The following is a 13548-nucleotide window of genomic DNA, read 5'->3' as shown; positions in this document are numbered from 1 at the left end:
TTTACGGGGGGGGGGGGGCAATAAGACAGGCTGTCTTTTTAGTACATAACTGCATGTTAGGTTAAGTACAATGCTTCCAGTGACGTCAGGGCCATTAATTTTTAATTAATACTAAGTGAGAGGGGACAGGTTTTAGCATGACTGCCGCACACAAGCAGAGGAGATATAATCCTTCTATCCACCACCACGATCCTGACAAAAAAATCCTCCCCCTCACCCCATGCTGCAAATAGTGATAGGGAAAAAAAGCTTCCATTGGCACAAATTAGAGTTTATTTCTCTCGCTATCTGCAGTGCGGGGGACATTTTTGTTCAGATCACAGTGGGGAAGGGAAAGCTTAAACCTCACCTCCCCGTGCACTGCAGTCCCAATTAAAAAACCTCCCCCCCACACACACACACTTAGTACTAATCTTAAAAACAAAACAAAACCCAGTACCTTCAGAATCTCAGGCCTGGAGGGCACATCTGGCCCACTTGAAGTCCCAGTCTGGCCCTTTAGGATTCCCCAGATGGCCATGAGTCCTTCCATGACCCCACCCACTTTTCCCTGACCACCAATTATTTTGTGATTTCCTGGCTTTTGTGCAGTCTTTTATTCATTCTAAAAGGTTGAAATGCCTCTCCTGCAGCTTAGCTACTGGCAGCAAGAGCTATATTCTAAAATATGCTGGCATTTCTAGTATTTTTGGCCCTGCTCCTTTTCCTTTGACCACCACTGGAATGCAGCCCTCAAGAGCTTCTTTGAAATGGAATTTGACCCTTGAGTTGAAAGAGGTTTAACACCCCTGTTTTAACCCTGATGTCACTGCAAGCAAGGCATTTAACATATGTAGTTAGACCCTTAGTTTCTCTTAGACATATAACCTAGCACTAGTAACCTAGCACATATAGCACTAGTAACCTCAAGACTGGATTACTGCAATGTGCTCTATGTGGGGTTGCTCTTAAGGTTGCTCTGGAAGCTGGAGCTGGTGCAGAATGCAGCAGCTTGGCTGTTGTTGGGAGCTGACCCTTTTCAGCATGTAAACTTCTTTGCTGAGAAAACTGTACTGGCTGCCTATCCACTACTGGGCCAGGTTTTGGTACTAGTGTACAAAGCCCTAAACAACTTGGGATCAGGATACCTGAGAGTGCACCTTTTCCCTTACCAACCTGCCTGGTCACTGAGGTCATTGGAGGGCTTGCTCCAGGTGGTTCCACATGGACCTATGGCCCGATTGGAGTTCACCAGGAGAAGAGCCTTCAGTGTGGCAGCCCCCTTTCTCTGGAACTCCCTATCCCTGGCGGTCAAGCAGGCACCAACACTGTGTTGTTTCTGGTGCCTCCGGAAAACAGCACTGTTCCAGGAGGCATTCCTTAATTGACTAGTCATGGTTTCTATAGGCATTCTGGGTTTTTTTTTCTTGTTTTTTTAGGCATGATTTTAAGGCGGTGTTTTAATCTTTTTATTCTTTTATGGTTTTATCATTTGTGTTCACCACTCTGAAATCTGTTTTGGATCTGGAGCAGTAAACAATTTGTAAATAAATATATAAACCCAGTGATCCTTGACTCTGCATTTTCTATAAATGGGCTCTCTGGAGCTTAGGTACTCACTGCTCCTCTAGTGATCACTGGGAGCAGTGAACTTTTGGACATTTGCTGGGGTGTGTAATGCTGTACCTCCACCAATGTTCAACTTGTATATTTGTAAATAAACCCAAATATTACAAGACACCAAAAAGCCTCCAGTGACCTCATTCCAAAGGAGACCAAACCCAGGGCAACACAGGGCCCCTGGAAATTCTCACTGCTTGGAGAATCGAGCCATGTATGTAACACTATTTATGCATCCACAGTGGAGCATAATGCAACAAGCTATATTCACTTTTGCTACTGATTTTTGTTACCTTGCTATGTGAAAATGAAGCAGCAGCAGCATCCTTGCAATAGATACTTGTAGTTTGGACTTTGCAAAAAAAATTTCTTTTCCTTTCATTTTTAGAATGCTGGGCAAAGAATAAATGCGTACTCTCTCTTACTTTTCAATGTACACAGACGGCAGCTAAGCTCCTAGACATATGCTGTGTGCATTAGCAACCTGTATACATACTGAGCTAAGTCGGATTGTTTCTATTAAGCAAGTCCAGTTGGAGATTATGATTTCCCTCCCAGACAAGTACCTAAATTGGATTTAAAGAAGCTTAAGGCATGTCTGCCTCCCTCCCATATCCAGGTGAGACCAGTAAGCATTTCCTTGTGCTCTTGAGAATGAAAATAATTAGAAATTGCTAGTGTCTCTTCCTAAGCTGGAGGGCAATGTTAATGCTGAATCACACAGTGATCGTTGCCAGCACAACTTTTGCATACATGTCCTCTGTGACTGGATTCGATGATATTTTTCACTCCTTGGCCTCATTTCAAAGTCAGAATTCAAATCACAAAAGCAAAAAAGGGATGAGCTTCGGCTTAAAACATTTCTCCTGCCACCATCAATGTATGTTCAGCAGAAATCCATCAGGTACATGTTTTCCAGACATGGCTATGCAGTAATATCATTACATCGAGCCAAATTAATCATGTACAAACACTTATAACATAGTGCAACATTTTAAACTGGAAAGTTTAAACTGGAAAATTTCAGAGGGGGCAACTGGGACCTTGGAAGCAGTGGGCAAGGAAAGAATACTTAATCCCCCACCCTCCATTTCCAGCCACTTGCAGGGGCTCCCTGCCCCCTGGGTGGTTGTTGTAGTTAGTTGTTAGTTAGTTAGTTAGTTAGTTAGTTAGTTAATTAGTTAGATATTTGATTTGTACCCCACCTTTGTACCAAAAATGGAACTCAAGGTGGCTCCAAATATATCTTTGGAAGGATGTGCCAACATTTATGTTACAATCCTAAACCCACCTGCTAAGAAGTAAGTTCTATTGAACTTACCCCTGAGTAAAGTTACATAGGGTTGCATTGTCAGAATACTCTGTGCAGTTCTGGTTTCCTTCTCTCCGAATGAGTATTGTAGAACTGCAGAAGGCACAGAAAGGGACAATTAAAATGATCAAGTGAAATATTTGGGGCTTGTTGGTTTAGACAAAAATAATGGTGGGGATATTATTATATTTATACTCCACCATTCTTCCATCATAGGACAGCTTACATAAAGTTCCCAGGTGGGTTCCCTTCCAGGCACTGACCAGACCCAGACTTGCTTAGCTTCTTCAGGGTGGCTACCCAATGTTCTTTCAGACTGTGCCTTAGGACTTAGGGTTAAACTACATGTCACCTTTAACATCATAGAATATGACTACATAAGGTCTTTTTTGCTACTCAAAAGTAAGCATGGGGAACCTGATCCAGATTGGGACCCTGGCATGGGGGTGGAGGGTAGAGTGCTTTACCCTCTGTGGTCCCAATCCTGATCAGGTCCCCCATGCTTACTTTTGAACAGGGGAAAAAGAACTGACATGGCTTCATGCTACATGTTAAAGATAACATGTATGTTGACCCTCAGTACTAGAACTGGAGTCACCCAATGAAACTGGCTAGCAGAAGGTTGAAGACAGACAAAATACTTTTTAAAAACATAATGAACTGACATCATTTGTTATCAGAGGCGGTCTGCCTATGTACACCAGTTGCTGGGAAACATGGGTGGGAGGGTGCTGTTGCACTCATGTCCTGCTTGTGTGTTTCCTGTGGGCAGCTGTTTGGTCACTGTGTGAACAGAATGCTGGACTAGATGAAGCCTTGGTCTGTTCTTCTTATGTACAAAAGATATGATGATGGCCACAAAATTAGATGTCTTAAGGTTAGACAAATAATGGATGACAGAACTATCAAATAAGGCCATTAGCCAAGATAGCTAAGTGGGCTGTCCATGTTTAGAGGCAATATATCTCTGAGTATCAGGGGATAGGGACCACCATCATGCCCTGCATTCGAGTTACTGGGGGTGGGAGCATTTGGCTGGCCACTGTGGAGAGAGAATACTGGACTAGATGGAACGTTGGTTGGTTTGATCCAGCAAAGTAACTCTTATTTTCACATGAGTCTAACCCATTTTAACATAATCTTATGTAAATAGGATTCCCATCTATTGTGGATCTAAGTGCTTGTAGATAAGCTAGATAATGTTTCCCACACAATTAATAAACTGAAAGTGTATTCAATTAACGCTATCCAACTGAATGTACCTCTTTGGCTTGCTGATGATTCCCGTTTTCTGCATACATTTGCCAAGATGAGGCTCGCAAAACATTGCTATGATAAAATATATGACTAAACCACTAAGGGACATATTTTATGTTGACTCAGTCTGGTAACTATGGAATGGAAAAATGAGAATCCAGCAGGTTTCTTTCTCTCTCTCTCTCTCTCTCTCTCTCTCTCTCTCTCTCCAGCCTGCTACTGATTAAAAGTGATATAACTCATTGGCATGTGATGCATTAAACAGAATACATTAAAGAGTCCTGAGTTTTGGTGTGCTTTGATTTGGTAAAAATCAAATGAACTAAATATGGGAGGAAATAATTGCAGGTTAAACATTTAAGCAATCATTATTATACAAAAATGACAGTAAAACTGGCTTTCATGTGAGATAGTAGGCATTAAACCCCCGAGTCCCTAAAAGTATAATATTATCTATACCTTTTATATTATACTTTTTATATTATATCTTTTCAGACAGGGGTTTTTCCCTTGCCTATGGGTTCTGGGTGGCTTGTTATCCATGGCAACAAGCCGCCCTGCCCGTGTTCACACATCACAATAAGCCACAGCTTGAACCTCCACAATGGCAGCCGGCATGCACTGCAACCTGACATGGCTCATTTAAGCCACAGTGGGCACCAGTGATCATGCAAACTGGCCCAGTGAGAGCCCCTTTTGGTATGTCAAGCCTACCAGCTGTAGGTAGAGCAATCTCCTTTTTAATTAAGACCCTTCTAGCCACATCTCCTGGCTCCAAAAGGTGATAAGAGGGCCCTCCTCCCTACTTGGAACTTACCTGATCAGTGGAACATGTTGGCAGGCATCTCTGACCACACTAGCAAAACATGATAAATATGGAAAATGGTCCCTTATTCCTATTGTCACCTCCTTCAACCATCCAAGGATGCTGTGCCAGTGCCACCTACATCTAACCTGGTGCCACCAACATTTCTGTGTTTGCTATTCCAAGAGTCATTGTATAGCTTAGTAAGCCTCTTAGTATTTGTTTTGTTTTTAAAGTACCTTTCCACTTTCCCCCTTATTGCATCCTTTTAATAAAGACCATTATTTAAAGGATGCAGTCATGTATTAAGGGCTTGTGGGTGGGCTGTTTGAACTGTCTGTTAACCCTTTCTTTGACATATCTCAGAGAGCAGGAGTTCTTCATCCATCTCACAGCCAGGAAGGAAAGCAAGAGGGTGGTGGTAGCCAATGGTTAAAACCAGTGAAAGCAACCTGAAAGTCCTGCCTAACCCAGCTGGTGTGCACCCAAGAACTGTCACAGCATGTTAAACAAAGCAGTAGTCTTTTAAGTAAAGAAATACTGTCTTGGAAGTGTAATGCTGAAAGGCAGGATAGAAGTATGTCATAAATAAATAAATAAATAAATATAAAAATTAAAATAGAATAAATACCTATCGTGACCGGAGCATGATGTGTGTGCTGCTGGTCATGGGCCATGACGACATAGAAGATTCATGTCAGATTATAAATGTGAAGCCTGAATAGTTGCAACTGTCTTCCTGGCAACCTACAGAGATAGATGCCATGGGTCAGTTATTTATGGATTTGATCCAAGCTCATGTCATAGTGCAAAGCCCCAGGAGGAAGTTATTTCCTTAATTGGTTGCACTCTGATTGTTTCTAATGTAGAACTGAAGCTCACACATAGAGCTGTTGGACTGATTCAGTTGATCTGGTTTACTGAAGGGGTAATTGTTCTCCAACAGACCAAATCCTAGAAGGAAAGCATGATGGAGTTGGGTATGCTTTGTCTGGAGAAGAGATGATTAAGAGGTGACACTATAGCCATCCTCAAATATCTGAAGAGTTGTCACACAGACGATGGAGCAAATTTGTTGTCTGTTGCTTTGGAGAAAAGGAGATTCTGGCTAAACTTTAGGAAGAACTTCCTAATGGTATGAGCTGTTTGACAATGGAACAGACTGCCTCTGAAGACTGTGGACTCTGCTTTGTAAGAGGTTTTTGAGCAGAGGCTGGAAAGCCACCTAGCGTCCAGCTGGAAGGGACCTCAAAGTTCATCTACAGAGATGCTGTAGCAGAGTATTTCCTGCATCAACAGGGAGTTGGATGAGATGACCTTTGTGGTCCCTTTCAACTCTATGATTCTGTGAACAAGTGATCAAGCTGTATAGATGTAAGTGGGACTATTGCATTCCACCTCTCCTGACTGAAACTACTTGAGAGATCAAAGAGAAGGGATATGTATAACGTTTGCTGAGGGTCTTTATAAGCCATTGTTAATTTCACCAAAGAAAGGTACCTGAAAGCCTAGCCCCAGATGTATAGGATCAAACAGTTATTTGGGGGTGAGGGAAGAGGAATCTTTGCACATGCTCAAAGTACCCTTTCTTATTATAACTTCTCACGGTCTAGGCCTAAGGGCTGGCATTGAAACAAACTTGAGGTCTTTTGAGCAATGCTGATTCTGGCTAAATTCTGCTTTCTCGTGCAGAGGATTGGACCTCTTGCTCTAGTCATCTGGAGCAATTGTTCCATCCCAACCTTTCCCAACCTGTCACTCTCCAGATGTGTTGACTAAAAATCCCATCTTCCCCAACCAGTATCTGGCAAGTGCCAGTTTAGGGACAGCTACTTTACAGAAACAGCTGTCTCCACTTCTGGCTCGCTCTGATGGGAAGAGATATGGTGGGGATTGTTCAGGCTGAAATGGGGAGGAAGTTGATAGGTCAATGGCTCTGCTTTGCAGCAGGGAAAGGATTTTGTTTACAAATCCAAATCTAAGTTTCTAGCATTCATTCATTCATTCATTCCTAGTCCTGCAGTGGATGAGGGTCAAAGCCAGTCAACGTAGTGCAGGCTGGTTGCTCTGTTGTCAGTAGGGCAGTGAATCCGCTGCGGGTTTCAGTCAGAACCAGTCAGAACTCTAATGGAGCTATCCAAGGTGCAAAGCACCTGACTGGTTCTGACTGAAACGTGGAGTGGATTCACCACCCTACTGACATCAGAGCCACCAGCCTCCACTGAGTCAACCTTAAATATTCTCTTTTGTAATTTGTATATTCACTGGTGATGGGTCTTCACATTAAAAACACATTGTTGCTTTAAAAGAAAAAGCCCCTTAAATTTTAGCTCACATTTTCCCACTCTGTTCACATAGTGTGTCCAGGATTAATATTTGAAATTCCCATATTAAATCTTCCCTACAAATGCAGCAAATCAGTTGTAGAATTACTAGTTCTAATGAAACGTTACATCTTACAAAGGAGGCTACAGCAAGACCCTAATTTTATCTCTGTAGAGTTCAGTTCAAACTCAAATGTAATTCGCAAGCAAAATTAGCTTGTGTCGTCTCCCACCCTTCAGCCCCCTGAATTATTTGGCTCATTTACAATCAGCCTCAAGCAAGTTAGGGACTGAAGGAGCTTTCTCTTAAATAACAGACTGGGCTGAAGTAGATTGGCAAAGATACCTCGAAACCCCTACAAAATGAGTGAAATCCAACATTAATAGGATTTCCCTGTCCTCTCCTTCCCCTCTCAGCTCACAACATGCCCCTGAAACCTACTTCAGAGGGTCCCCCCAACCCTCTGCAGAAGATTTGGGCGTGAAAATGGCTGCAGGGAATCCACTCCAGTGGCAAATCCAATTCCATCAGCAGATGGATACAGTTGGATTTCACCCAGTATCTCCTTACATAACACCAGGGCCTGATGGAGAAGAGAAAGAATTAAAAATGCTGTTAAGGAATTTCAGCATAATAAGTGGGACTAAACTAACTACAAACTGCCAATGAAAACCTATGCAACCAGAGGTTTCAATAACCAGATGTTTCAGAAGACCGTTAAATCTATGATTCAACAAAAATATAATTCCTTTATAACTTATATCTGCATTCACTAAAGTTGAAAAATTGTTTGTGGATTAGTTGTGCACCAGTTCTCAACCAACCTGAAAAGTGCGCACCACACAAATACACAGTCAATTTGAGGTATCAAAACTGTCCCACACAAACACACAGCAAACTAGCATGGACCTTTGGGATCTGGATCTGCTATGGAATAGTGCGAACAGGGGGCTTGCTGGCAACACACACCTTGCACACTTGCTAAGATGTCTGTCATCTGGCAAGTTCACCTCACGCATCTTGCTGCATTAGAGGAGGAAGCACTGTTTGTAACCTGGAGGCAATAGGGAGACTTGTTAGAAGGGATTTTCTTATTTAAAGAGGAAATGTTTCCGGAAACAAGGAGGGAGCAGTCTAGTTTTGTAAGTTTCAAGATACTTTTGTTCCCTGTTCCTGGGTCCCCATAGGCCCCCAAGAAGTGCTGTCTGACTTCGCTGTTTGCTCCCAAAGTGCTCTCCTTGTACATTTGTGAATTGTGAATTTGTTTATTTGTACACTGTATTTTCCGAGGCTTTTACCACCTGAGTGGCTTTAACTGTTGTTAAAACATCTGCTGTTTTAACTGTTGCTTTTACTCTGTTCTAAGGACTGTTGTTGTGTTGAATGTTTATGGTCTTGTTTTTATTTTGTAAACCACCTTGATAATCCTACACTGAAGGTCTGTGTGAAATTCCGATAGAAAGATAGATAGATAGATAGATAGATAGATAGATAGATAGATAGATAGAGACAGACAGACAGACAGACAGACAGACAGACATTATAAAGACAGCATAAATCTCCAGTGCACTCTCTCATCCAAAAGATATGACAAAGTTGAAGTAAACTTCAACTGCCCGTCCAGTTGGCTTTTATATAGGGAGTGGGAAACTCTCATCCTTTGCTTCAGGCAGCAAAATAACTTGGGCCAGCCATGTGTGTATAGAATATTTTTGCAGGGAGGAGTATTCAAACACAGCAGCTTTCACTTCCAAGCTGAAGCAATGCATTACATAAACATGTTTATCACCTCATCCATGGTTTATGAGACTAGTTGTGTTTCTGTGTCTCTGTGTCTGAATGCTTGTGGTGGGGTGCATTCATAAAGAAGCTATATACATTATATTTGTTGTTGTTGTTGTTGTTCAGTCGTTCAGTCGTGTCCGACTCTTCATGACCCCATGGACCATAGCACGCCAGGCCCTCCTGTCCTGCGCTCTCTCCCGGAGCGTGCTCAAGTTCATATTCATTGCACCCGTGATGCTATCTAGCCATCTCATCCTCTGCCGTCCCCTTCTCCTTTTGCCTTCAATCTTTCCCAGCATCAGGGTCTTTTCCAGGGAGTTTTCTCTTCGCATTAGGTGGCCAAAATATTGGAGCTTCAGCTTCATTATCTGTCCTTCCAATGAGCACTCAGGGTTGATTTCCTTTAGGATGGACTGATTTGACCTCCTTGCAGTCCAGGGGACTCGTAAGAGTCTTCTCCAGCACCACAGTTCGAAAGCATCAATTCTTCGGTGCTCAGCCTTCCTTATAGTCCAGCTCTCACAGCCATACATTACTACTGGGAAAACCATAGCTTTGATTAGACGGACCTTTGTCGGCAAGGTGATGTCTCTGCTTCTTACTATGCTGTCTAGGTTGGCCATAGCTTTCCTCCCAAGGAGCAAGCGTCTTTTAATTTCATGGCTACAGTCACCGTCTGCAGTGATCTTGGAGCCCAAGAAAGTAAAATCTGTCACTGCTTCCATTTCTTCCCTTTCTATATGCCAGGAAGTGATGGGGCCAGATGCCATGATCTTCGTTTTTTTAATGTTGAGTTTCAAACCAGCTTTTGCACTCTCCTCTTTCACCCTCAACAAGAGGCTCTTTAGACCCTCTTCGCTTTCTGCCATTAGGGTGGTATCGTCTGCATATCGGAGGTTGTTGATAATTCTCCCAGCAATCTTAATTCCAACCTCTGATTCATCCAACCCGGCATTTCTCATGATGTACTCTGCATATAAGTTAAATAAGCAGGGTGACAATATGCAGCCTTGTCGTACTCCTTTCCCAATTTTGAACCAATCGGTTGTTCCATGTCTGGTTCTTACTGTTGCTTCTTGACCCTCGTACATGTTTCTCAGGAGACAGGTAAGGTGGTCTGGTACTCCCATCACTTTAAGAATTTGCCACAGTTTGTTGTGATCCACACAATCAAAGGCTTTAGCGTAGTCAATGAAGCAGAAATAGACGTTTTTCTGGAATTCTCTTGCTTTCTCCATGATGCAGCGAATGTTGGCGATTTGATCTCTAGTTCCTCTGCCTCTTCTAAACCCAGCTTGTACTTCCGGTAGTTCTCGGTTCGCATACTGCTGAAGCCTAGCTTGTAGGATTTTGAGCATCACCTTGCTGGCATGTGAAATGAGCGCAATTGTGCGGTAGTTTGAACACTCTTTGGCGTTGCCCTTCTTTGGAATTGGAATGTAAACTGACCTTTTCCAGTCTTGTGGCCACTGTTGAGTGTTCCAGATTTGTTGGCATATTGAATGCAGCACTTTAACAGCATCATCTTTTAGGATTTTAAATAGCTCGGCTGGAATACTGTCATCTCCGCTAGCTTTGTTGTTACTAATGCTTCCTAAGGCCCACTTGACTTCACTCTCTAGGATGTCCGGCTCAAGTTCAGTGACCGCACTATCATGGCTATCAGGGACATTAAGATCTTTCCTGTATAGTTCTTCTGTGTATTCTTGCCACCTCTTCTTAATCTCATCTGCTTCTGTGAGGTCCCTGCCTTTTTTGTCCTTTATCATGCCCGTCTTTGCACAAAACGTTCCCTTGAGATCTCCAATTTTCTTGAAGAGATCTCTAGTCTTTCCCATTCTGTTGTTTTCCTCAATTTCTTTGCATTGTTCATTTAAGAAGGCCTTCTTGTCTCTCCTTGCTATTCTCTGGAACTCTGCATTCAGTTGGGTATATCTTCCCCTTTCTCCCTTGCTTTTCGCTTCCCTTCTTTCGTGAGCTACTTGTAAAGCCTCATCAGACAGCCACTTTGCTTTCTTGCATTTCTTTTTCTTTGGGATGGATTTCGTTGCTGCCTCCTGAACAATGTTACGGACCTCCGTCCATAGTTCCTCAGGCACTCTGTCTATCAGGTCTAATCCCTGAAATCTATTCCTCACCTCCACTGTATATTCATCAGGGATATGATTTAGGTCATACCTGAACGGTTTAGTGGTTTTCCCGATGTTCTTCAATTTAAGCCGAAATTTTGCAAGAAGCAGCTCATGATCTGAGCCACAGTCAGCTCCAGGTCTTGTTTTTACTGACTGTATGGAGCTTCTCCATCTTTGGCTGCAAAGGACATAATCAATCTGATTTCGATATTGACCATCTGGTGATGTCCATGTGTAGAGTCGCCTCTTGTGCTGTTGGAAAAGAGTGTTTGCTATGATCAGCATGTTCTCTTGGCAAAACTCTATTAGCTTTTGTCCTGCTTCATTTTGTACACCAAGGCCATGGCTGCCTGTTATCCCGGTGATTTCTTGACTTCCTACTTTAGCATTCCAATCCCCTATGATGAAGAGGACATCTTTTTTTGGTGTTAGTTCTAGAAGGTGTTGTAGGTCTTCATAGAACCCATCAACCTCAGCTTCTTCGGCCTCAGTGGTTGGGGCATAGACTTGAATTACTGTGATGTTGAATGGTTTGCCTTGGATTTGTACTGAGATCATTCTATCGTTTTTAAGATTGTACCCCAGTACTGCTTTTCCCACCCTTTTGTTGACTATGAGTGCTACTCCATTTCTTCTAAGGGATTCTTGCCCACAATAGTAGATATGATAGTCACCTGAATTAAATTTGCCCATGCCTGTCCATTTTAGTTCGCTGATTCCCAAGATGTTGATGTTCAATCTTGCCATCTCATGTTTGACCACCTCCAGCTTACCTTGATTCATTGATCTGACATTCCAGGTTCCTAAACAATATTGTTCTTTACAGCATCGGATTTTCTTTTCACCACCAGACACATCCACAGCTGAGTGTCCTTTCGGGTTTGGCCCAGCCGCTTCACTCTTTCTGGCGCTACTTGGAAATACCCTCTGCTCTTCCCCAGTAGCATATTGGACACCTTCCGACCTGAGGGGCTCATCTTCCGGCGTCATATCTTTTAGCCTTGTGATACGTTCCATGGGGTTTTCTTGGCAAGAATACTGGAGTGGGTTGCCATTTCCTTCTCCAGTGGACCACATTTTGTCAGAACTCTCTGCCATGACCTGTCCGTCTTGGGTGGCCCTGCACGGCATAGCTTATGGCTTCACTGAGTTACGCAAGCCCCTTCGCCACAACAAGGCAGTGATCCATGAAGGGGATATACATTATATACATATAATTATATACATATACATATACATATACATACATACACACACATATACATACACACACACATACACACACATATATATATATATATATATATATATATATATATATAGTTTAAGTATGGAAAATAGACTGAGGAAATAAGAGAAAGAAATTATTCCTGTATAAATAGGTCTGTATACAAATGACAGAGAAGGCATAGGTACATTTGGTACCACTATCTGATATTTTATTGCTAGTAAAACAAAATGGCCCCCAAACAATAATGGACACATTCATAATTCTACAGATTCCCTATTCTATTCTCATTATGTTAGCAAATTAGTAGCAGGAACTGGTATCCAAACCTAAAGCATTGTGTATTTTACATTAATATTTGTCAAGTCTCAATGTAAATATTTATTTTGTACTGAAAACAGTACAAATTTCTGTTAGTTTACAATGTTAGTCTATGGATTTATTCTCCTCCCAAGGCTGAGAGAGAAGGATGAGTCACTCAACTGTTGCTTTTAAATCGTCAGTTGACATTTTTTATTAAAAAATTCCAATAGGGGAATCAATAAAACCATTTCCAACACCTGATCTTTGTTTCTGCTCCTTTTAGAGCCTTCAGCCTTAAAGCCAATCTTTCTTGCTCATTTATACAGATGCTATTTCCCATAAGGTCAATGTGGTGCAGTGGTTAGAGTGACAGACTAGGCTCTGGTTCAAATTCCCACTCAGCCATGAAACTCTCTGGGTAACCTTGGACCAGTTACCACCTCTAACCTTAATCTACCTCACAAGGTTCTTGAAGATGGTGGATGAAGAAATACATATGTCTCCCTGAGCTTTCTGTAGGAAGAGTGGGATATAATTGCAATAAAATAATTTTAATAAATCATAGTAATGTATATCATTTATATAAATAAAAATGACACAGATATATTAATTTCAATGTTACCTATAACATTTAAATATAATATTCTAGCCAGCACCTTATTCATCTAATGGTAAAAGGCAACTTATTCCTATTAATGTTCTAGTATCATGAAGGAAAACCTTTGGTTGTTTCATGTAACTGATACAGTGACTATTAATGTGTTGATGAATGTTCTGCATGCACCATCACTATTTATGTTCT

Source organism: Heloderma suspectum, chromosome 3, assembly GCF_057233095.1.
Source record: "Heloderma suspectum isolate Gila_16-S chromosome 3, 16-S_ref, whole genome shotgun sequence".
Classification (NCBI taxonomy): Eukaryota; Metazoa; Chordata; class Lepidosauria; order Squamata; family Helodermatidae; genus Heloderma; species Heloderma suspectum.
This window is presented reverse-complemented; position numbering follows the sequence as displayed.